This window comes from Aquarana catesbeiana, linkage group LG04 (assembly GCF_042186555.1).
Source record: "Aquarana catesbeiana isolate 2022-GZ linkage group LG04, ASM4218655v1, whole genome shotgun sequence".
Lineage (NCBI taxonomy): Eukaryota > Metazoa > Chordata > Amphibia > Anura > Ranidae > Aquarana > Aquarana catesbeiana.
The window spans coordinates 195,914,335-195,940,202 of record NC_133327.1 but is presented as its reverse complement, the minus strand read 5'-3'; the positions used below and the strand labels follow the sequence as shown (position 1 = coordinate 195,940,202).

At 40.3% G+C, this 25,868-nt stretch overlaps 1 protein-coding gene across 2 annotated transcripts in view; it reads right to left on the bottom strand.

The window, feature by feature from the left end:
- Positions 1-25,868, bottom strand: part of KCNAB1 (potassium voltage-gated channel subfamily A regulatory beta subunit 1) — a 564,258-nt gene that overhangs the window by 492,243 nt on the left and 46,147 nt on the right. The window lies entirely within an intron of this gene.

Sequence of the window (25,868 nt, the reverse complement as noted above, 5' to 3'; positions counted from 1 at the left end):
GGAGGAAACAACGTATGCAAGGAGATGCAAGTTTGGGCAGGTGGTGAAGAGAACTGAGACCATTACTTTTACACGGTCAAAAGTGATGTTTCTGTGCCTCACACGGTGACGGATGGAAAGCTCTTAGGAACAGCAGTCTGCATGGAGATACAGAGGGAGCAATAGTCTGCATGGAGATGCAGAGGGAGTAACAGTCTGCAGGGAGCTGCAAAAGAAGATTTCTACTTAGTCAAGTGTGCACATTCATTCTTCAGGCTCTAACTATGATCAAAGTAACTGAAATCTGTAAATGGGATGGCAATGATTGATTCTATAGGCATCCCATATCCCAATCCCTATCCGAGTTGTACCCCCCAATAAAACAACTAAAACAAAAGCTCACAAATAATTGTTCATTGTCTCTGGAAAGGATGCATGAAGTCTGGCAGTTGGGTGATTTGGCGGATTGTTTGTCAGTAGTGCTAACACCATGGCTACAAAGGATTGTTTTTAAAAGCATTTTTTGCATTGATATATGTTCCCCAGGGCAGTACCCGGACTCCCATACCCTTTTTATGGCCAATTACTTGCATATAAGCCTTCAAAATGGGGACTTTTGATTTCTCATGTTCGGCTCCCATAGAGTTTAATGAAGTTTGCGGTGTGGGGTCCAACATTTCCCCTGCTTCGGAGTTCTGCTGGGAAACGAACAGGCGAGTGTTAGGCCCATCTCTATTAGTGGATACAAAAAATGGACTACAAATGCAGATGACTTTGCAGTACTCATTTGTTTCTGTCGCAAGTGAACTAATATGGCTACAATAACCTCTAGTAAAAGAATGCAATTTAGCTTTAGACAGTAATGAAATACCTGGACAACTTTGATTAGAATTTATCACTGCAGCTGTCTAAGGCCAAGAGGCATTACCTGTCACCTAGAAGATCAAAGGGGCTACTAAAACTGACGAACCAGATTGCTTGACATTTAAGTGAATGGGGAGAATGTATATATTAGGGAAGGTTATTGTGAGTTATGACAGGGAAATTGGGTTCTTTGAAGGTGTCTGATCATTGCGTGAACATACCCTGTCATGAAGCACCCTGTCATCTGGCTTGTCTATACCCCTGTTTTGTTTTGGGAATCCAATTAATTCTAATCTCTCTGGTAAATAACATCGCTACTGCAGAGATTTGTTTTACAATAATAATTATTAGTCATCACTCATATATATGACAACACTTCCTGGTTTCCAATTAATTATGTCATGCATCCCAGGAGTCTTCAGAAGGGGAGGAGGGGTTTTCTCAGATAAGCACAGCCTCCTGCCTGCATGCCTGCGCTAAGGGCAGATGGGTTCCAGGAAGTAAATGCTACATGAATCATTTGCCCTTACTCAAGATGGCCACAGACAGAAATGCAAGGGGTTGTTTTTTAAAGTGATTTTTCAGCGTAATAAAACATGGAGACATGGATGGGGGATTGCGCTTTGAGTATTAAAAATTAATTAAATGGCATTTTTGGTTTTAATATGCTCAGATGCAGTGTAGGTAGGCTGGACAGTGGCAGCCCTAGTGACAGTATATCCCAGAGATATCATAGCCAGAAGTTATAATGAAAGTGTGTAGTACGTGGATGTTGAAGGTCCCGAGTGACATTATATATGACACAAAGACCCCTAGTATTAACTACCAATAGGAATGCTAGTTATAGGCCAAATGCTGGGCTATATTAGATGTGTAGAACATTTGCTACAGTCATAGATTTATAGCTCAGCTGTTGACAGCTGTAGTGATTATGTGCCAGTTTTAGTGGAAATATATAGCTTGTTTGCACAGGGTCCTAGAGTCAGTCAAAACTACCCAGTATACTGTATACAATAGGTATACACTGTATCACTAGTATTGCTAACATTTAGACCACTGATAACCTGGCATACTGTAACTGGACTTCTAAACAAATGGTCTATATATTATCGCTAAGATCCCCAGCTAAAGAAAATTTTCTAACTTTGTATGCTTCTAATTCAATTTCCACTTCTGACTAGAGATACCAACATGAAAGAACTACAATTCCACAGCTGATTACCATTCTGGGAATCTGAAGTATATTCTTATTTCCACATCAAACCCATAAGTCCTTACAAATCATGTGTGTAAAATATCTTCCCTTCCCCTTTTATCTGAAATCTGTTTTCTTCAAAGTATTGCAGCATTTAAAGTTTTATATTTTGCTACCCACGTACTGGATGTTTACTGATCGCTGTCATTATGTTAATAGGATCTGGAGCCTCTAGTACAAATGTTATTTCTATATTGCTTTGGAGAGGAGCAAATCTGTTTATTGCTTTAATATCTATGCTGTTCATATGCAAGCAGCCACCAAGTGTTGCTTAAAGTATAACTAAAGGCAAAATTTTTTTTTTTTTAGTTTTGGACAGAGTGGAGGTGGATTAGAACACCTGTCAGGCTTTTATTGCTGTCTGTGTCCCGCGTTAGGGAGATTCCCCTTCTCCATTTGTCCTGTGTACTGTTATCATTTAAAGTGAAAGTAAAAGAAAATCCCAAATTTTGGGTTGTGCCCAGAAAGGTAATAGAGGGAAAATCTTTAAAAAATTGCTACTGTTCTCCCTTTAGATAAGTGGCTTTACCAGCATCTGCCTGCTCTAATTACCTCTTTCCCCTGACCTTCTGCAGTGACAAAACCTTGCTAGGTCAGCAGAGCCAACCTAGTAAGCACATGGAGCACTTTGCAGCATTTGTAACATTTGTAGCCTTGGTTTGACCACCCTCTAAATACTGAGGTATCATTTACATATCATTTACCTCCCTTCAATTACAAATTTCTGTCTTTCTTCTCAAAAATAACTTTTATTCATAGTTTTACAGCATCACAATACAACTTAAAGCAGCAGAATGAAACATAAATATAATAATTTATAACTCATAAGAGTTGATAGCTTCCTAAGTAATCCAGAACTCTTGTCCTTTAACAGGTACCATTTATGTTTAAAGCAATATGCATATTATTACAATAATTCAACATTTTTTTTTAATGTATGTATTTAATTTAAAACGCTCATATAAGAGGTAGTGTCCACTTATATGCCATTATGGAAAAACTATCACGTGGACAAGGTACATGATTAAGAAGACGGTGGGCTTGGTAGTTGGGAGTGGAGCACTTCTCTCCTTTGATGCACTAAAATCTCAATATAAGCTTCATAGGTGTGCGCAGCCTATTGCATTAGGGTGTGCACCTCAAATGTAATAAAACATGGACAGTGTTAGTAGAGCAGGGGACTTGTCAGTAGGGCAGAGGTTGGTTTCAGTAGGGCAGTGGATGGTGTCAGTAGGTTTTTAAAACATTTTTTTTTTTTACAATTCTTTTTAGGAGCCCTGTTTAGGTGCTTTGGTGAACTATCAGTAGGGGAAATCTGCGCCACACGGGGTGATTAGGGTGTGCCCAGGCACACCCGGCACACCCCCTGCGCACGCCTATGATAAGCTTCCTAACTCTCATCTATTTCGATATCTCCAGTTCAGACATGCATTTGGTGCTCAATTCAGCATCTCTGCTTCATGAATAAATGTTAGTGACCAAAAATCCCTAATTAGGAAATGGAGACCTCAGTAAAGCCCTATCCACTATTCAGCAGCAGTTATTCATAGATAACCCAAAGGTTTTGCTCTCTTGCCGTAATGCATGGTTATCTGACCTCTCGCAGTTGGATGCTAATGATTGTGATGACATATGGGGGCACACCTTTACCAGAATAGTATCAACACGTGATCCCCTCATACAAAATAAATTCCTCTATAGAATTTGCTATACCCCTGCTAAACTGGCAGGCATTTTTCCCAGACAATCGTCCAATTTCTGGAAATGTGCTGTCCTGGGGGCAGACTTCATGGAGATCTTTTGGCATTGCCCAGCCATTCAACAGTTCCGGGCAGAGGTTGTGGGCTGTGTCAGATCGGTCACAAGGACTACCATTATTCCCTTCGTTGAAGTGTGTTTGTTGGACCTAATTGATCAGTTAGCACCCACTAAGGTAATCCACACACTCCTTAATTTATTGTTTTATTATGCAGGAAAGGTAATTATTTTACCATGGAAAAAAAATGGTGGCCCCTGCTGTATTGGCATGGGCGGCTTTAGTAAATAAAGTAATAACCTTGTATAAGGCTACGTATACAAATAGAGGTGTACCAGTCAAATTTAAGAAGGTGTGGGAGGTTGGAAAAAACAATAGATCCACTGCATTTGATTAATCGCTCATACGTTGATTTATCCCTATTTTGCGTGCCTTGCTAAACTTTGAGAGTCCGTAAGGATACATTTTATGTTTGTTGATTGTACCCCATGAGAAGACACATTGGGTTAAACTGAGGGTATGATGTGAAACCCTCTTGTCTTCTTCTAGTGTCAATGTTATTACCTTTAATAGGAGCTGCATTGTCTACTAGTACTGCTGCACTGTACTGCTGTATGTTGTTTCGTTTGTATAAACGAAATATAAAGTTAAAAAAAAAAACATTCACATAACACCCACATGTTTACTTTTGTTCAATTTAAAAAAACACAAGAATAATGTATAAGGGAAAACAGAGATTTGATGTCGATATACAAAGTGTAGCAGCCCATGTCAACCAATCAGTTTTTGAAGGTTGGTGACTTCAATGGATTTTAAAATAGGTCATCCAGGATCACCCTTACAATATTAAAGCCAATTTGTTCAGAACCCAACAAACTACATAGAGATAGTTTTTTTTAGGGAGTTTGAACCCAGAAGTAAAGCTCTGTGTTTGCTATGCTAAAGGCAGTTGCTGCTACAAATAATTTTTTTTTTTTACAAGACTACAAATGAAGTTTTTGAAAATTGCTGAAATGTAGCCTTGGACAGGAAAGGATACAAGTATTTGCCCAATATATGTGAGACTAACATCTTTTGCAATACATGAACAGTACATCTACTGTCTAACTTTACTTTTAACTTGCTATACAACATTGCTAAGAAAGTAAGAGTATGTTACCATACCTCCCAACTTTCGGGGATGACAAAGAGAGACATCAAAAATGCATGGTTGAACCAACAACCCCCCCCCCCCCCCCCCTTCAGCTGCAATAGGCAGTGGACGGTAGTTTCTACATGCCATGGCTGCAATGCTTTTCTTTGCACCGGTGGCAAAGTTGACCTGACACATTCAAGTTAATGGGGAAGCACCCCAAATGCCCTGCAACCACGCCGTTGCGCCACATTTGTCGGCAAAAATGGGGTTAAAACAGGTAGCGAGGAGGCATTGCATCGCTTCCTGTCAGTAGCCTTTGGAGCATGACCTGAACATCAATCAGGCTTCAGAGGCTGCAGATATTTAGATACATGTCTAAATCTACCCTTGGCACAAAGCATGTAGGCAAGGGACACACCCTTTCCCATGCCCCCAGAGACACCGAGCATTTAGAATGAGTGTACATTTGTTCTGTGCAAATGGGTGCAAAATCAAATGCTATTAGGCTATTTTCTCTCAAGGTTGAAAATTATTCATTCGTAAAGAGTAAAGTAAATTTTAAAAAATACTGTAATATGGTCACTAGGTGGAGCAGAGTATTATAGGAAATTAATACTTATTTATTATAATAAACAGCTCCATCTAGTTGCTGTAGTGCAGTGTTTTCCTGATTCACTCTGTTCTTTGTGAATTAATAAGATTCATCCTGCAGAGTAAATAGCTTGGTAACATTTGATTTTGTCCAGATTCACACAGAATGAATTTACATGCAGTTTTGCAAGAGGAATAGCTCTGCAAATTGTTCATGAATACACCCCTACAGTATATTTTTCTGTCAAGGTCTATAAATCAGACCAAGAAGAGGGACATGTTAGGAGTAAGGAAAGACAGGTGGATTTAGTTTCAATATAGTAACAGCAATTCCAAATCAGGGACAGTTGGAATCATTAATGTAATAATATTACATTAACCATAAAAGTGAGCCCATAGTAGACTAGGGCAGACAAAGCCACCGTGCCAACCCATTCCCAAGTGTGGGGCTAGCTTTCTTATTGAAATATTCTGATATTTCTTTTATTTAATATGAAAAAAATAAAAAGAGGAAGCCAACTAAAGACAAATAGCAGCATGCACCAACTCCAAAATGTACCTGTTTATTGCTAGAAGAAAAATGTGACATACTTCATCGTATTGCTTATTATTGTAGGCACAATGTTGTAATACAAACAATTCTAATATTTTCACAGATATTATTATTTTTACACAGTGACAATTACTTCTGAAACGAGAAAGAGTTAAAACAAGGATAAATTCAACTTTCAGTATTGCAGCACAAGTTCATGTAAGGCAATACAAACCCTGGTAATATGTAAATTTAGAGCTCCCCCTGCTGACAGCTTTAAAAAATTAACAACAGAAACTGAGTTCTTAAAAATGTAAATACTGTATGACTGAGAAACACTAAATAATAATATTAATTATTATAATAATTATAATAATAATAATTTTCCTTTGTAAATTAGTTACAATTAAAAATGGATATTTTCAAATAAAGTATATATTTATCTAATATGTAAATATTAATGAGATCTTCTGAGATGATCTGCTGTGGCATACCATTAAGTCTATGTAAACAATAGTATAATACCATACATTGATATTCAAGGGATAGTTAAATACTAGAAACAGCGCTGTTGTTGAGCAAAATAAATGATTGTGTGGCCAACTACACACAGAACAATGTCCATAAAAGTGATGAAGTAATAGTAGTGGTTCATAGGTAGTTTAAAGCAGATAATAGGTTTGTCACAGCATGCACCATCCACCGATTACTCCACTCCACCAGGTGTGAACACACTCAGGGGGTTAAACTCACCAGAGATGAGTATATCACAAGCATCCAAATAACAGATGTACTGGGATAGATAAATACGCTTTTCTCCAAGTGATGGATAAAGGGATTCCAAAGTAATGAAAACAAAGGAGAGCGCACATAGCGTAATTCCATTTATTGTTAAAACAAACCCATCACATTAAAATTCCCCCATCACTAACTACGTACTAGATATATGCAGTCAACAAGCAAAAGGATAACATCACCGTGCACCGCAGCGTAGGAACTCCGATCACCGCCTCAGCCCACATTATTAGGGATTATATATCACAGGCTCAAACTATCAAGAAGAGGTTCATTGAGAAAGGCTACTCTGTGGAAGTATTGGATGCTACAATCCAAGAAGTGGCCTTGCTATCCAGAGATTCTCTTTTGAATGAAGCCCGCACCATTTTGAATAATGATAGCCAAGAGTGGAGTTTTATCTCGGGCTTTCATTCTCAATATAGAGAGGTAGAAAACATCTTTTCTACCCATTGGCATGTTTTACTAATGGATAAAGTTTTACATTCAGTATTGCCCCCAAAACCAGGTTTTATCTATAGAAAGGCATTGAGCTTTTCGGATAAAATAGTTAAAAAAGTGCTTGATCCCCCTGCAAGACCTCCCACGTTTTGGGAGAGAGATGTTTTTTTCTGTTGTAGAAAGTGTCGAGCCTGTAAAGAAGTGAATAGGCCGCTGAGGGCAATTGAGAGGTTTACGTCGACGGCTAGCAATAAAGAATTTACCATCAAGGAATTCATGTAATACTACCCATGTGGTGTATGCGCTGCAATGTCCATGTGGTCTTATGTACATAGGAAGAACTAAAAGACGTTTAAAAATTAGAATTGCAGAGCATATAGCTAATATAAAGTTGGGCTTTAAGGATCACAACGTTTCGCTCCATTTTAAATTGATGCACAATCGTGACCCATCTGGTCTGAAATTTTGGGGCATAGATCATCTTAAACCTGTGTGGAGGGGCTCCAACTTGGTTAGGGATCTTTCTAAGATAGAGACCCAATGGATTTTTCTGGCTGACACGTTATCGCCAAAAGGGTTGAATGTCGATTTAGACATTAACTGTTTTATAAGTGACTTTTAAAATTTCATAGGGTTGACTTATTTGAGCTAGCATTATTTACATTCCTATTTTACTCCCTGCTTTATTCTCCTGATTGTGAGTATTTTAGTAGTCCAATTTCCCCACTATTTTTAATGTTCAAGCCTGCATGTTAATTTTATTAATGCTATTCAAAATTTTTTAAATTTTTTTAATGCTATTCTATTTTTTAGTTTAGTTTACTAAATGGGAACTTTTTTATGAAGCTCTCAGTAGATGGTTTTATATAATTTTAATTCATGATATGATCCAGATTTGTTGCATATATGAGCTCTGTGTATGAGATATACTATGTGGAAACTCTATATTAAGTATAGAACTCATATAACTCCACCTATAGGCAGTATGAGTGGTTACAGTGTATTTGAACATTGGGTGCTATCAGATGATGATACAGCATTATATATGTGCTTGACATTGTTTGTTTGTATCATGCGTAATGTACTGTGGCACAATTTGAAGGCATGGATTGGATATTTGGGATATGTGATGTTATGCTGTCTCTATTTACGGCTATCCGCATCCCCTATCTTCATCTATGACCGTGACTCTTTATAGCCGATATAAGTGCAATGTGGGTAGATTTGTCCCTCTTCCCCTCCTGTTCCTCAGCTGCTTTGACGTGACGTATGCTAATCTGCGCTCTGAGGAACGTGATTGGATGTGGAGCCAGGGGCGGCTTGTTGTTAAGTCCGGCGTCTGTGTCGTGTGGTCACGCCCTCTGTTGAAGTCAGGATATGAAGAAAAGCGTCAGGGCGTGACCTACACGACGCCGGAAGTGACACGTGCGCTCCATCGTGGTGGACCCGGAACTAGGAAGTGACTCCGCTCTCTGTGGGCTGAGGCGGTGATCGGAGTTCCTACGCTGCGGTGCACGGTGATGTTATCCTTTTGCTTGTTGACTGCATATATCTAGTACGTAGTTAGTGATGGGGGAATTTTAATGTGATGGGTTTGTTTTAACAATAAATGGAATTACGCTATGTGCGCTCTCCTTTGTTTTCATTACTTTGGAATCCCTTTATCCATCACTTGGAGAAAAGCGTATTTATCTATCCCAGGACATCTGTTATTTGGATGCTTGTGATATACTCATCTCTGGTGAGTTTAACCCCCTGAGGGGAGTGTGTTCACACCTGGTGGAGTGGAGTAATCGGTGGATGGTGCATGCTGTGACAAACCTATTATCTGCTTTAAACTACCTATGAACCACTACTATTACTTCATCACTTTTATGGACATTGTTCTGTGTGTAGTTGGCCACACAATCATTTATTTTGCTCAACAACAGCGCTGTTTCTAGTATTTAACTATCCCTTGAATATCAATGTATGGTATTATACTATTGTTTACATATGTTTTCTGGTTTTAAACAGCTGCTCATACCAAACACCTCTGACGTGCTCATTTAGGGGTGATGGTCGTTATTTATTTTTTATGTCATTTCTGATTTATGCTGTGAAGAATTTTTTGAGTTCTATAGCGCTGAGTGGTGTATTTAGGCCTTATTATACACTATATGTTTTGTTATACCATTAAGTCTGCTCTGTAAAATCTTTTCCATTCTCTAAATATATTCATTGCTCATTTATGCAAGCTTGATTTTTTTTAGGCTACATGATATCAATATCTATCCTCCAAATTAGGCGCCCTATAGTGTTTGTAAAGCCAAGACATATTTTTCCTCTCTTTTTCTGTTCCAAAGACACAACAGCAAGATAAAATCTCTCCAAAACAAGAGGATTGTCCCTCTTAGTTATCACCAGAAGAGGTATTATCATTGAAAAATGATCCCCCTCATCTTCTGTTTCTGCCCTTATCACTTTCTGTACCAGAAAGAGTGGTCACCAAAACAAGAAGAGAGGAAGAATCTCCCTAGCAGGTAAACAGAAAGCAATAAAAACCTGAGTTTTAATCTGATAAAATCTGTGTTTTTATATTGCCACACTCCATGCATGTACAATACATTCCTATGTTTAATATTCCATTCCCTCTGCTAATTTTTTAATGTCTTGTTAACATGGGGCAGACAGTATGTGCATTTGGGGCCACACACCCACACCCACACCCACATATGTGTCGAATTGGGAGCAGTGGCTGTGTCCATGCAGCCATTGAGCTCCAATTGACATCAATGGGACTGCCTGCATTAGGGATGTAGGGATGTATGGAACACCGGTTCATGCGCGTGCATGTAAACACATTCCTCACATGGGCATGCGCTGTACTACGCCCCATGTGAAAAAGGCCTTGCATTTATGTAACCCAAACCCCACATCTTTGTTGGATATTTACACTTGTGGCACCCTCTAGGTAGGTAGGTGCTAGAGGTAGGATTTTTGTGGACAGGTAAATTTAGGCAGGCCTGGCTGGCAGTCCGGCCTGTTTTTTTTTTTTTTTGTTTCATTCTGGGCTGGGAGTGGCTCAGGGTAGCAGCTGGCGACTCACAGGCAGCATCACCAAGACCTCCCTCTTTTTTCCAGAAAGTTCTGGAAAGAGAGGAGGAGAGGGGAGGTGAAGCTATCTGGGGCATTCTAAGGAGCCTTGACCAATCCCCAACTTGGATTGTCAGGGGGCAGGCCTCCTTAAATACCCAGGGTCAGCCCAGCTGGGGAGGAGTTGTCGGGTGGAAGATCGTTCTCTAGCCAAGTCCACAATTTGGTGGAATGGCCATGACACCAGTCAACCGCTCTGAGTAAAGAAGCTGCGTGAGAATATACCAGTAAGTGGACACTGCCCCTGCACTTAGGTAAGTAAAGGATAGTTTGCAGAATTCTGGGCTTTTTATGTCACCATAGGAAGGTATGAATAGCTACTACGGATCCAAATAGGATCTGAAAGGAGGCCATTGGAGCGGATCCTCGCTGAGGGGCACGTATATAAAGCCATTATTTTAGACAGCAATTTAGGGCCAATGCCAATCTGTTGAAGCGTTTGTTGTAAGAAGGACCAGTGAACCCGGTCAAACACCTTTTCAGCATCAACCGAAAGCAGGCATGCTGGAATATGGCACTTCTGGGCATGTTCCATGGGGGTGAACATTTTAAGGGTATTGTCCCTAGCCTCCCTGCCCGGGGTATTGTATACAATTTTTGATCAATTTTTAGGCATATTGCCAAGGCACCCCAGAAGAAACCCAGGCACCCTGGTTGAAAAAGGCTGCTCCACTAGTGGACTCCCCGGAGGAGAGAGAAGGGGGATCATGGAAACACACAAAAAAGGGGGTGGGGGACAACAATAAGAAGGAAAATATTTTTTGATTTTTTTATAGGTTGGATACTTTTGGTGATTACAATTACTGATAATAGAAGTATAGCTATTATGAAAATCATACTTGCCAACAGTCCCGAATTTACTGGGATAGTGATGCTTTTCAGACAGCTGTCCCATGACTGCTTTGTCATAGGATACCAGCCACAGGGACTGCTGCAGTGAAGTGTCCCTGTCATTGCAGCTAAATGTCTTGGGGCCTCGATCCACTCAGCATGAGAGTGGGGGGAGGGATACTCTGAGTTAGCTTGAAAATCTCCCCACATAACCAGAGTTGGTGGGTGGGGCCAGGGGTGTAGCTGCCTCCTGCACTCTTCACACAGTGGCTGCTTCATTCTGTGTAATCACTCAGCTGAACATGAGGAAAGAGGAGGAACCAGAATCAGGCAGCCTGGAAAGTCTTCCATCTCCTCAGCAATGTGGTAAGTGACTGAGTACCCTGACACTATATTCTGCCCTAGCTTGACACTACATACTGCTCACCGACTGCCCTGGCACTATATACTAGAGCTGCACGATTCCGGCTAAAATGAGAATCACTATTTTTTGCTTAGAATAAAGATCACGATTCTCGTGGTGTAACATAATTTTTCACACTATACAAAAAAATTGGGCTAACTTTATGTAGTGATGTAGTTAACATATTACAACACTTTACCGTTTAGTTTTTTAAAAAAAAATCATTAAAGTGTATTTTTTCCAAAAATATGGCACTTGAAAGACTGCTGTGCAAATACAGTGTGACATAAAATATTGCAACAACCACCATTTATTCTTTAGGGTCTCTGCTAAATAAATATATATATATATATATATATATATATATATATATATATATATATATATATATATATATATATATATATATATATATATATATAAAATGTTTGGGGGTTCTAAGTAATTTTCTAGCAAAAAATACTGATTTTATCTTGTAAGCAACAAGTGTCAGAAAAAGGTTTAATCTTTCAGTGGTTAAACTGCTCTCATTTACAGACAGAAATTAATTCCTTTGATCCAAAAGAACTAAGCGTTACAATGTTTCTCTTTATCTCGCCCGAGCGATGTTGTGATAAACTTGGCAGGCTGCCTTTTTTTGACAGCTGTCGCCTTGAGCAGAGAACAGTCAAGGAAATGCTGTGTTATGATCGTGAGGCGGGTTGAATCGCGATCTCGATTCTTTAACGATTAATTGTGCAGCTCTACTATATACTGCTCACTGACTGGTCTGGCACTACATACTGCTTACTGACTGCCCTGCCACTGCATATGGGTCACTGATTGCCCTGTTACTATATACTGCTCACTCACCGCCCTGCTACTACACACTGCTTACTGCCCTACCACTACATGCTGCTCACTGACCACCCTGCCACTATATACTGCTCACTGACTGCCCTGTCATTACATACTGCTCACCGACTGCCCTGTCATTACATACTGCTCACCGACTGCCCTGTCATTACATACTGCTCACCGACTGCCCTGTCATTACATACTGCTCACCGACTGCCCTGTCATTACATACTGCTCACCGACTGCCCTGTCATTACATACTGCTCGCTGCCAACCCTGCCACTTTATACTGCACATTGATTGCCCTGCCACTACATACTGCTCACTGACCACCCTGCCACTACATATTGCTCAATAACTGCCCTACCACTACATACTGCTCACTGACTGCCCTGTCATTACATACTGCTCACTGACTGCTCTGTCATTACATACTGTTCACTGACTGCCCTGTCATTACATACTGCTCACCGAATGCCCTGTCATTACATACCGCTCGCTGACCACCGTGCCACTACATACTGCACATTGATTGCCCTGCCACTACATACTGCTCACTGACCACCCTGCCACTACATATTGCTCAATAACTGCCCTACCACTACATACTGCTCACTGACTGCCCTGTCATTACATACTGCTCACTGACTGCCCTGCTGCTATATACTATACACTCAATAGCTGTTTACTTTTGTATTTCTTTAGCCACATAACTACAGGTCTTTAATATATGCTTATTTAAATTATGGCATTAAGGTTATTTTTTGCCTCTTGCAAAACCAAACCCCGTTTAAATGAATGCCCCACCCCTAATTAACACATACTATGTACTGCGCACTCACTGCTTTGCCTCTACATACTGCCCTAGACTTTACATTCTGCTTATTGACCACCCTACATACTGCTCACTGACTGCCCTGAAATATGTCTGGATTTTAACTTAACCCTCTGCTAGTTCTGTTCTCCACAGTCTTATTGCCTTCTTCAGGAACAATTGATTATAGTCAGGTTTTATTTATTACAGTCAGGTTTTCCTTCAATCAATCTAAGCAACATGCGCATCTTGTTCATTTACAGGTTTTTGAGATTATCACGTCATTCTTCCTCCATATAGTATTGAGACAGTATATTTTCCTCTCTGTTACAAGTACACACATGGTTCATTTCTAGATGTATTTGAATGGCATGTAATGTTATCTCTATCATTGGCCATAATGTTGTTTCCAAGCAAGCTTGTTAAATGTTTAAACCAGAACTGGGCAGCTCATCTGGTGCCTGTTCGGTACTTGATTTTTTTAGTCCTCTGTGTAACTTGATCAAAAGTATTAATAATATATATATTATATATACTATATAATATATTTCAGGCAGATTCATCATTACTTTGTACCTGCTTTACCCATTTAGCCTGAGAATACTTATAATTATTACCCTAAAAAACACTCAATCTCTCTATTTCTAATTTCACCAAAAGCAATGTAAAATATTTTTTACATACCTACTTAATGTACTGTACATAAATGTAATACTATTTAAAATAGAATATGTAATATAATATAATTTAATATAACAAAGGTTCTAAAGAAACATTTCTGTCCAGGGAGTTTGATGATTTTTTTACTCTTGTAAATTATATTTATTGATTGTATACTGCTTGAATAATTATCACTCAGTTAGGATGTGCATAGTTTGTTATTAAATCAATGTTGCCATTTCATCTGTGGGCTGCGCTATAGATCTCATTGTGGCAAACATCATTCGAACAGCCTAGAAAGGTTTAATTAAGCTCAACCCCTACCTTGTTTGACTTGTTCCTGAAGAGCATTTAGATGACAATGTCACCTGGGAGCTTTTCCTATATGAGAAATGTTCCCTAATGGAGATGCATTGTGTTTGCAGTGTGTATGAAGACCAGGAAAGGAGGTTGTCTAGGAGTCTAGGCTGATAGCACTGGAAAGTCTATTTGTTTTATTGTATATCATGAGCATGATAATAAAACCAATTGTAAAATTTTTACAATAACAGATAGAACAGAGTCCTGGTATTAGCAAAGACAGCAAATAAGCAGTTAAAAAAGCATGCTTTTTTTTTCTTCTGTGTTTGAAACTGGAAAAAACTTTTCAATAAAAACAACTTGATTAAAAAAAAAAAAAAAACACACACACACACAATACTTGTTATGGTAATACATCAACCAGAATGTTGGAAACACCAGAGACTTTCACAGCTTCAGGGCCAGCAGTTACCTCCGCTCTTCTGTCACCTGTCCATATGAGCAAATGTGCCTAAAGGAATAATTATTGTTTTTCCTATTGGAACGCAACTACAATTTGCCATCCAGTTTACAATACCACTTTATAAAGGTAAAATGGGCAATCAGCTTGGTTCCTTTCTTCAGATGATTTTTTTTTATCACCAATCCTATGTTAGGTCTCCTGGTGCTGTCTTCCTACAATTCAAACCAAGTGAGAGCTCAGATTCAGGAGTTCTTTTATGTATATGGTGGCCATTGAGACAAGAGTTGGTTTATCTACACTGATCTATAGAACAGTAGGTCGTTAAATGTGTCTTACATCTTACGACTGTCTCCTAAAGCATATTCTCAGTCTCCAACAACACCTATAGCACAAGTAGTGTAGTGGGGGGGGGGGGGTGGGGGGGGTGGTGCTGCGCTATCCGAAAGGTCTCGGTTTATTTGTATGTATATGATCCCTACTGGTCAATATGATTGATGTCAATATAAATGATTAGTAGTATTAAACCGCGCTTAGTGTTCAAAATGTGAAAATAATAGCTAGTACAAAGCAGCCAGCACTACAAGGGACAACTTGTGCAAAAGAAATAGGTATAAACAGTGCAGCGCTAAACATGAAATCAAATAGGTATAAATAATAATGAGTGATGAGTCATTATGTGAATACAAAAAAAAAGTAATAACACAATAATAAGTGAACTCATAAACAGTTCATATATGAAATTAGTGAGTCCATAAAGTTCGTGATCTGATAGTGATGATCAATCACCCAAGAAAAAGGAATCACCACTGTGAAAAATTCTGACGCCTAATGTGATATGAGGAGCCTTACCGGAACATATGGACCCTGTTTAGCTTATACCAAATGGGTCAAACAGGCAGTGGTGTCTCAACACTTAGATATCAACACCTAGATATGGATGTGCCACTGGAATCTTCTCCAGTCGACTTTAGGATGTTAGGAAGATTTACCAACCACCACCGGAGCCGATATAATAATATATTATAATAATATATAGTAGATATATAGGGCCTATCAAAGTCAGAACTGGAATCTTCTCATTAGTACTCAATAAATCCAAAGAGAAAGGATAGAAGACTCGACATAGTTTAAAACCATAGATAAAAATGTATTTAAGAATAGATCACTCACATTTCATTGAATGTCAAAACATGGATTGAACGATGCATAATAAAAGATCAAGCTGTAGTGGCATGGACAGGACAGGTAACACATATAGCATGTTCATAGTCTCTGACCATCCCTTCCAACATTCTCATGAGAGCATAGGCATTCGCACAGGGTGTGCTAGGTGTGCCTGGGCACACCCTAATCACCCTGTGCAATGCCGATTTCTTCTACCTCCTGGCACCCAGTCCCCCCCCCTGAGGTACTATCTTCCCTCCTCTCCCGCCGGCTGCTGCAGGGGAATTTTCAAGATGGAGAGCTGGAGAAGGGGCCAGTAAATATTTCATTTACTGGCCCCTTCCTTTTCTGAATGAACACAGTGAGTGATCTGTACTGATTGCTCCTGTGCTCATTCTTAACTGAAGCATAGTAAACATGAATGACCAGGAAGCCGCTCACCACAGAGCACTTCCCATTAGTTCACTGTCCATTGCAGCTGATGCTTCAGACAAAGGGACTGGGGAAGCTCTGTCCTCAATCCTTTTCTCTGTCTCAAAAGTAAGACATCAGGGGGTCTGTTTGACCCTTGATATTTCACCAAAGCCCCCCAACGGGGCTCCTAAAAAAATAATATTGTAAGAAATAATTAAAAAACTAAAATTGTAAAAAATAATAAAAATAAAAACTACTGACATCAATCTTTGCTCTACTGTCCACTGTACTCTACTGTCCACTGCTCTGCTGGTATACACGCATGTATGTTTGTGCTCTGAAGTGCACACCCTAATGCAATAGGCTGCACACACTAATGCATAGGAGTTGATTTATATTAACCACTTCACTCCCAGCCCATCGTCAAATGACGTCCACAGATGGGATCTCCTATCCTGGGAGGGCGTCATATGACGTCCTCAGCTTTTCGCCGCTCCTGCGGGCCCCCAGGTGCTGAGATGACACAGCTCATCCCAGATCAGTGTAAAGAGCCAATAAAAATGTGTCCAATCACAGCCGGTCACATGTACTGTCCATGTGCACGGCGCTCGTGCGTGCCCCTAGGGCGCGTGCAGAGCGGCGATCAGGGACGAGGCTTGTCACCCTTACACAGCCCAACCGCGATTGCAGTAAAGAGCCAATGAAATTGGCTCTTTATCACGTGACCAGCTGTGTCCATCACAGTTGGTCACAGAATGTCAACAAACCACGGTAACAAGATGTTACCGTGTTCTCCTCCTCACACATCAATCGTGTGTGAGAAGGAGATTGCAGTAACATCTCGTTACCGCTTACAGTCTACATCAATCACACTGATTGCCCCCCTAATAAAGAGGACCTGTCACCACTCATCTAAGTACCTGTCACCACCCATCAAAGTACCGAGTACCTGTCACAGTCCATATGAGTACCTAAGTACCCGTCACAGCCCATCTGAGTACCTGAGTACCTGTCACAGTTCATCTGAGTACCTGAGTACCTGTCACAGTCCATATGAGTACCTGAGTACCTGTCATAGTTCAGCTGAGTACCTGAGTACCTGTCACAGTCCATCTGATTACCTGAGTACCTGTCACAGTCCATCTGAGTACCCGAGTACCTGAGTACCTGTCACAGTCCATCTGAGTACCTGAGTACCTGTCACAGTCCATCTGACTACCTGAGTACCTGTCACAGTTCATCTGAGTACCTGAGTACCTGTCACAGTCCATCTGAGTACCCGAGTGCCTGAGTACCTGTCACAGACCATCTGAGTACCCGAGTACCTGAGTACCTGTCACAGTCCATCTGAGTACCTGAGTACCTGTCACAGTTCATCTGAGTACCTGAGTACCTGTCACAGTTCATTTGAGTACCTGAGTACCTGAGTACCTGTCACAGTTCATCTGAGTACCCGAGTACCTGAGCACCTGTCACAGCCCATCTGAGTACCTAAGTATCTGTCACAGTTCATCTGAGTACCTGAGTACCTGTCACAGCCCATCAGAGTATCTGTCACAGTTCATCTGAGTACCTGAGTTCCTGTCACAGCCCATCTGAGTATCTGTCACAGTTCATCTAAATACCTGAGTACCTGTCACAGCCTATCTGAGTACCTGAGTACCTGTTACAGCCCATCTGAGTACCTGTCACAGCCCATCTGAGTACCTGTCACTGCCCTTCAGAGTAGCAGTCACCATCCATCAGAGTACCCGAGTACCACTCACCAGTCCATCAGAGTACCTGAGTACCTATCTGTAGCCCATCAGAGTACCCGATTGCGTGTCACCAGCCCATCATACCCGAGTACCTGTCACCAGCCCTTCAGAGTAACCGAGTACCTGTCACCAGCCCATCAGAGTACCCGAGTACCTATCTGCAGCCCATCAGAATACCTGAGTACCTGTCTGCAGCCCATGCCTCATTATAGAACATACGTTGGGGTGTTTGCTTTCCAAAATGGGGTCATTTTGTGGGTAATTCCATTGTCCTGGTGCTCAAGGACCTTCAAAAGTGTGATAGGTAGGAATGAAATGAGATGTGTAATTTATGCTCCTAGCACACCTGAAGGTACTACTTCAATGTTGGGCCTCTGTATGTGGACTGGCTGTGTAAAAGTCTCACATATGTGGTATCGCCATAATCAGGATAAGTATCAGAATGTGTTTTGGGGCGTAATTTTTGCTATATACATGCTATGAGTTAGAAATATCTTATAAATTGGCAACTTTGTGTAAAAAAAATAGGTTTTCATTTTCTTTCCACGTTTTCTGAAAACTTGTGTAAAAAAATTAACCGTTCAAAAGACTCATAACACTTCATAGAATAGACGTTGAGGTGTTTGTTTACTAAAAAGGGGTCATTTTGTGGGTAATTCCATTGTCCTGGTGCTCCAGGGCCTTCAAAAATGTAATAGGTCATTAGGAAATTAGATGTGTAATTTATGCTCCTAGAACCCCTGACGGTGCTCCCTGGGGAGTGTCAATACATTGTTAACGAAACCCCCAGTTCAGCTTGCGTATCGAACTGCGAACTGACTGTTCGGACATGAATTGGATCGCATATGTGTGAACACACATGGAATCCAATTCCGATCTGAACAGAAAAAAGGGTCCTGTGCGTGTTTGGGCCAAATGCGTTGCAATATCAGCCATACTATCTGTATGGCTGAAATCACACCGCACAGACATCGCATGTAATGTGAACAGCAGTGCGCTGCGAATTACATGCGATGTCTGGCATCGCACAAGTGTGAACCGGGCTTTAAAGTCACACACATGTGGTATTGCCATACTCGGGAGGAGTAGCTGAATGTATTTTGGGGTGTAATTGGAAGTATGCATATGCTGTGTGTGAGAAATAACTTGTTATTATGACAATTTTGTGAAAAAAAAAACTCTTAATTTTCCCAAGAATTGTGGGAAAAAATTACAACTTCAAAAAACTCACCATGCCTCTTACTAAATACCTTTGACTGTCTACTTTTCAAAAAGGGGTCATTTGGGGGGTATTTGTACTTTCCTGACATTCCAGGGCCTCAAGAAATTAGATAGACCGCACATCAGGTGTGATCAGTTTTCAGTGATTTGCACCATAGCTTGTAGACTCTATAACTTTCACAGAGACTAAATAATATCCACTAATTTGGGTTATTTTCACCAAAGATATGTAGTCATATACATTTTGGCCCAAATTTATGAACAAAAATGACTCATTTTCAAAATATACGCTTTTTTTACTTATGTCGCAAAAAAATAAAAATAAAAAAACAGGTGGTGATTAAATAACCACCAAAAGAAAGCTCTATTTGTATGAAAAAAATGATAAAAATTTTGTTTGGGTACAGTGTTGCATGACTGAGTAATTGGCATTCAAAGTGTGAGAGCGCTGAAAGCTGAAAACTGGGCAGGAAGGGTGTATAAGTGCCCTGTATTGAAGTTGGTTAAAGATATATAGGCTGTTCACTTTGCAGATTAAGTTGTACTTTGCGAGGGAATTTTCCCCAGAGTTTAATGCATGTGGTGAAACTTCACTTTGCATAAAATACCCACTTGTGTGAAAGGAACATAAAACAAAATTTTTTTCTTGCACGTGATTGGAAGGTTCAGCTCATTCACTAAGCTCTGGGGAAAGTTTTCAAAGTGCAACTTCTCCTGCAAAGTGAACAGCATATTTGCATTTAGTAAATCAACCCCATTGTCTTTGCCTATCCCCTTTTGCATGTTTGCAGTCTCTGGCAGCTTTGCGTAGTATTACATTAATGGAATATTACGTGGTATTAAGGGTCGTATTTGAGGCACCCAATCTCAGAAAAGGTGACCAACACTGCTCCATGGTATCTAAGCTACAGATACAAATGGATTGGCCTCTTTTCTTTGCCACAACCCCCCCCCCCCCGATTTCTATTCAGGCAATAGCCCCCAAATATGCATCTTGTGGCTGTTCTTTGAAGAAGAAGTGCCCTCAATTGAAGTAATGCCTACAGAAGCTATAGAAAAAAATTAGAGCAAACCTAAAAAGAGTGAATGTTGATTGCTATACCCCCGCTCTCACAGACTGGCAGGCTTTTCAATATCCTCTCAGGCTATAAGCTGTCGTAAGCAGGTGGAGGATCTCCTGGTTCTCGTCAGTACTGTAATTCAACATGGCAGTGCCCAGGAGGTGTGTGAAGGCATGTTTAAGGTGATAGGAGCTCAACATTTGTCAATTTTAAAAGATAGGTGATATTTCTTTTATATTTTCTACAGGTTCTCTTTAAAATTATGCATCATTGAAAACAAAACTTAAATGATTTTTCAGGCTATCCGTTCAATACAGTACATAATATATATTTTTGTTTTCTCAACAGTGCTTTCTTATTCATCTCAAAGATAAGACATAGTAATATTTACTTTTCTTCCGTTCTTTGTGTAAAAGTAAAAATCGCTTCTTGCCTATGAATTAATTGTAATGATATAGCAGCAAAGTCCAGAATCTCTTGAGGCCTAAAGGTCCAGAGTTAAGGACAGCTGACATCCTTCTGTGTAGAGTGGGTTACAAGGCATGGTGGGGGTATTGCAAGATGAAATGGTGGGTGCCAGGGACTTTTTGAATGCAAAGAGATTTATTGTCTCTTGAACAGAACTATTGGAGAGAGGGTTAGGGCCAGGACACCCTTAAGTAGATGCAAGTTTAATTGTCAGACTCGGAAACCGGAGTCTGCCGGTGAAGGCCTCCAGCCAGGCACTGTTTCTGTATAGGTAGGGCTGCTGTCTCCTATGGCAACAATCTTGTAGCAGTTACCAACGGCAGTTGTATTCAACTGTTGGCAACACAAACAGTTCTCTGCTTACTCCACAGTCACTCACTATTGATCTTCACTCTACAAACTCCCAGTCTTTCAATAGACTTCGGATCCAATAGCCACTGGATCCCCTGAACTCTGTCACTTTTAGCACTCAGTATCTTCCTCAAGCGTCACCTCCGCTTCCCAGCTGGGTTCCTGGCTTGGCACTCACAGATAGTCTTCAAGTGTCACCCCTTCTGACCCGCTAGGTCCCTGGCTTGGCACCCACTGATGCTCCGCAAGCGTCACCTCTGCTGTCCTGCTGGTTCCCTGGCTTGGCACTCGCTGAAGTTTTCCCACTTCTTCACCGTCCCCGGCTGGTGAGAAGACTGCTCTGGTACTGGCTTCAGCTTACTCACAGTGGTCTCCGGTAACAGGGTGGATGGTCCCTTAGTGGCGACAGCTTCCCCTTCTACCTCCGACCACAGCTAGTTCCCCGTCCGGCTGAACCGCTACTTCTGGTTGGACTACAATCCAGTAGTCCCAACATTACACTGCTCTCCCATTCCTGGAAAGGCCCTCAGGCAGCCTAGCAGCCAGGTGTCCCCGGGATAGGCCTCAGGCTTCCCGGCCTAGCAGCCTGGGGCAGCATAACACACGTCCACCCAGACAGCCGATCACCTGACTCCACCCAAATAAATAGGCTCTCCCAGCAGGCCAAGCGACCAAAGAAAATCCATGGCCATTGGCTGAGACACCCCATCCATTTATGTCTGAGCCTGTAAAGCCCCTGTCTTATCTAATGTCACTAGCATAGTGCCATCTAGTGACAGAAGAGAAAGGGTGCAACAAGTCCAGATTTAGAGAGGAATCAATTGATCTCCTATCAATTGACCAGGGCAACTATCGCCTGGCAACTAAATTTGATAGCAACCCTGTCTAAACATCAGAGTGCTACAATATAATTTCCTAAATTTATATCATGCGCATAGCTTCAATATGGCACAGTGCCAATATATGATATATTTTCCGTATACTATTCATAAGGTGTATTTGTAGCCCGTACTGTCAGTGAGAAATGAAAAATGGGATTCATAATAGTTACAGCTGTTTACTAGCCAATTATAGGCAGGAAAGATTCCACAATAAAACAAAGCTGGAGCAATAAAGGCTTAAACTAGGCTTAGAGGTTAATCAGCAGGCTGCCAGGAGTCCCATGATGCACTGCTGCTCCACAATGGGTAAGGATTACATGTTTGTTGTAATGATTTATTCAGGTATACAAGTAAACTCATGTCATGCTAACAATAGCAATAGGCAGAATTTAGTTACATCAGAATGCGGAATCCATAGTGATGCCGCTGAACACAATACCGCATCCCTGTTGTATACTACAGATTAGAAACCCAAACTACAGTGTGCATTCATCAAAGGGTGAGAAAAACTCACTCAGGAAAAAACAAGACTCTTGGGAACGTCAAAGAACAATCTTTTATAAGCCATTCTCAATTAAACTTTTTAATAAGGTAGCAAAAAGGGCAGTTTTGTCCAGTTTTACATAACAATCAGATTTTATCATCTGTATAAAATAGTTGTAGTAAGAGATTTATGATTGCTGTGCGTTAGTGTAAATAGTTATTTACAGTAGGCCTTGAAAAGTGATTGTAATACAACTGATAAGAGCTGACACTAAGGCCCCACTCACATTTGAACTGAGCATCTTTGGTAATTTTTCAGATTTTTTTGAGCATTTTTTCAGGCATTTTTGGGCACATAATTAAAGTGTTACTAAACCCAGGACCCTGCATTCACTATATCTGGTCTCCCACAGTACACAGAACATGGAAATGCAGTTATTTTAGTAAATATGAACTGCTAAATATCTGTTCTCATCAGCAGTATTTAATAGTCTTGTGACTTCTATCAGTGTCTGGTTAAAGATTGTAGGAGGAGGTTTCATTCTTCTCTGATTGTCCTATGAGGCTGCAGGACCCCTGACCCTCTGTCTGGACAGTGCTGATTGGCCCTGTGCTGATCGCATGCACTCTTCCAAGAAAAAAAAACTCTCTAGCAATACACACCAAACTGAGCATGTGCAGCTTGCCCCCCAAGGCTCTGTTCTATCTGCAGATAGATTGGGGATAGTGGTAGAAGGGGAGATTAAGAGAAGACGGGATCAAACAGACTTTTTGACACAATGTAGATGATTAACCCCTTAGGTTCCACAGTGAGCATAACAAGCATGCTTTACTGCATATACAAAATGATTTTACTGTTGTGGATTTAGTAATTATTTGAGCATGTTTAATTATTTTTAGCCAATGGAAAGCTAGTTTCTAGGCAGGAATTTTTTTATGCAGTATAATGAAGTATATTGGGGCCAAAACACGTGACTCAGCCCTAAAAAGAAACTCATGTACTTTTTTTTAGAAGCAAGCTTTAATATTTATGCAATATTACATTCAGATGTGAACATGTACTGTATGATTGGATATAATATAAAGGCAATCCTGTTGTCGAGTATTAAAGCTCTTTTGGTGAAACTTCAAATAATTTTACAATTCGCCCAGGTGTGAACAGAGCCTTAAAGTGGATGTAAACCCAATGTCATCCTTTCTAAACTACTGCCATAGGGGTTATCTATAAGGATATACATGCCTCCTGCATGTATCTTTACCTGTCAAATGTCTCCCCTCTGTCTGTTATAAGACCTGAAAAACTGCAGATTTTGTGGGTGGGTCTGTTGTCTGGAGCTCGGTGGGTGGAGTCATGATGTCAGTAGACTCCCCGCCCACCTCTACACTCCCCTTGTCAATATGCATTTTCTCCTGTGTATTTCTTACACTGAACTTCTGCTATGATCTCTAACATCCAGAGAAAAGACAGGAAAGTAACCACATGACTTCAGCATGCCCAATTATGCTGAGGTGTGGAACATCCAATCCTTGCAGAGCAGCAGAAGAAAGGTGTGGGAGGGAATTAAAAAATAATGCATGTCTTAGGCTAGTGCACGAACTGTAAATCACCTGTCACTCACAGCAAGGGGGAGGATTTGACAAAGTTTTTCTCTGTTTGTCAAGATTTATCTCACTGAACAATAAAAGAGGATTGCTCAGAGATGAATTAACTCTGTGTGGCAAGACTGGGCTCAAATGATAGGAAATCTTATACTCTATATTATGACATAAAAAAATTAAAATTCGGGTTTACATCCACTTTAAGTTGGGCAAAAATGAGTCTGTTGCTGTAGTTCGCCACTCCTTACTGGTATCACTTCCCAGTAGGGAGTGGCGAACGGCAACAACACAAATATAGCTGAATAGACTACTTGCTAAAGTGTGGACATAATTTATTTGCATAGGATTCGTTTTTAACATTTAATCATTTATTTATATGTAGGTATGTCACTATGGGTTTGATTTACTAAAACTGGAGTGCAAAATCTGGTGCAGCTCTGCATAGAAACCAATCAGCTTCCAGGTTTTATTGTCAAAGCTTACCATGTACAGCTGCACCAGATTTTGCACTCTCCAGTTTTAGTAAATCAACCCCTATTTGACTTTAGCACTAGGACTATTTCACTGATTAGTGCACTATTGAGATACTGACAGCACTGGGTTGTGGGTGCCACATCCCATCAGGGAGTTGTGGATTGCATCAGCACGATAATTAATATTGTTTGTCAGATTGTGGGCAAACAATTAGAAGTATTGGAGTTATTTTTCCCCAGTATATATTTTTTATATATGCATGCAGTAACTTTATTTTATATACAGTATACACAGTTACGGTTTAAGAGGTTTCTCATATATAGCAGTGCAACACAGATTTTATTTTTTATTTTGATATTTTGGTGTTAAAGCAACACTGGGGTGTATGCAGCAGCTGTTTTACATTTATGGATTGGAATCTCATTGCCAGCGCATAAGTATTCTTTATTTATCTTGTTAAAAGTATTGAGGTGATCACTTGCAATCTGCATTGAATAAACTATATTAATGACATTTCTTTTTAGGTATCAAGCACATCATCACAAACATGGCATCATGAGTTTCAATGCGTTTTCAAGTTCGCTTAAAGTAATCCTGTAAGTTACTTAAAACAACATTGGTTCCATCCTCCAGCCCCCTATGGATTCAGCAGTTAAATTGGGTAAAGACTGTGCATGGAGGAAGAAACAGGCATCCAACTCTCCCAACAGTATCAAATGCTAAAGTTTAAGTTAAATGCTTAAGTTTTACAGAAATGGATATGGAATGGATACAAGACAAAGATAAATAATTTCAGAACTTTTTCCACCTTTAATGTGACCTATAAACTGTACAACTCAGTTGAACAACAAACTGAAATCTTTTAGGTTCAGAGACGTAAAAATAAAAAAAAAAATAATAATGTGGTTGCATAGGTGTGCACACCCTTAAACTAATACTTTGTTGAAGCACCTTTTGATTCTATTACAGCACTCAGTCTTTTGGGGGTATGAGTCTATCAGCATGGCACATCTTGACTTATTTGCTCACTCTTCTTTGCAAAAACACTCCAAATCAGTCAGATTGTGAGGGCTTCTCCTGTGCACAGCCCTCTTCAGATCAACCCACAGATTTTCAATCGGATTCAGGACTTTAAAGCTTTGATCTTCTTCTGGTAAAGCCATTCACTTGTTGATTTGGATGTATGCTTTGGGTCGTTGTCAAG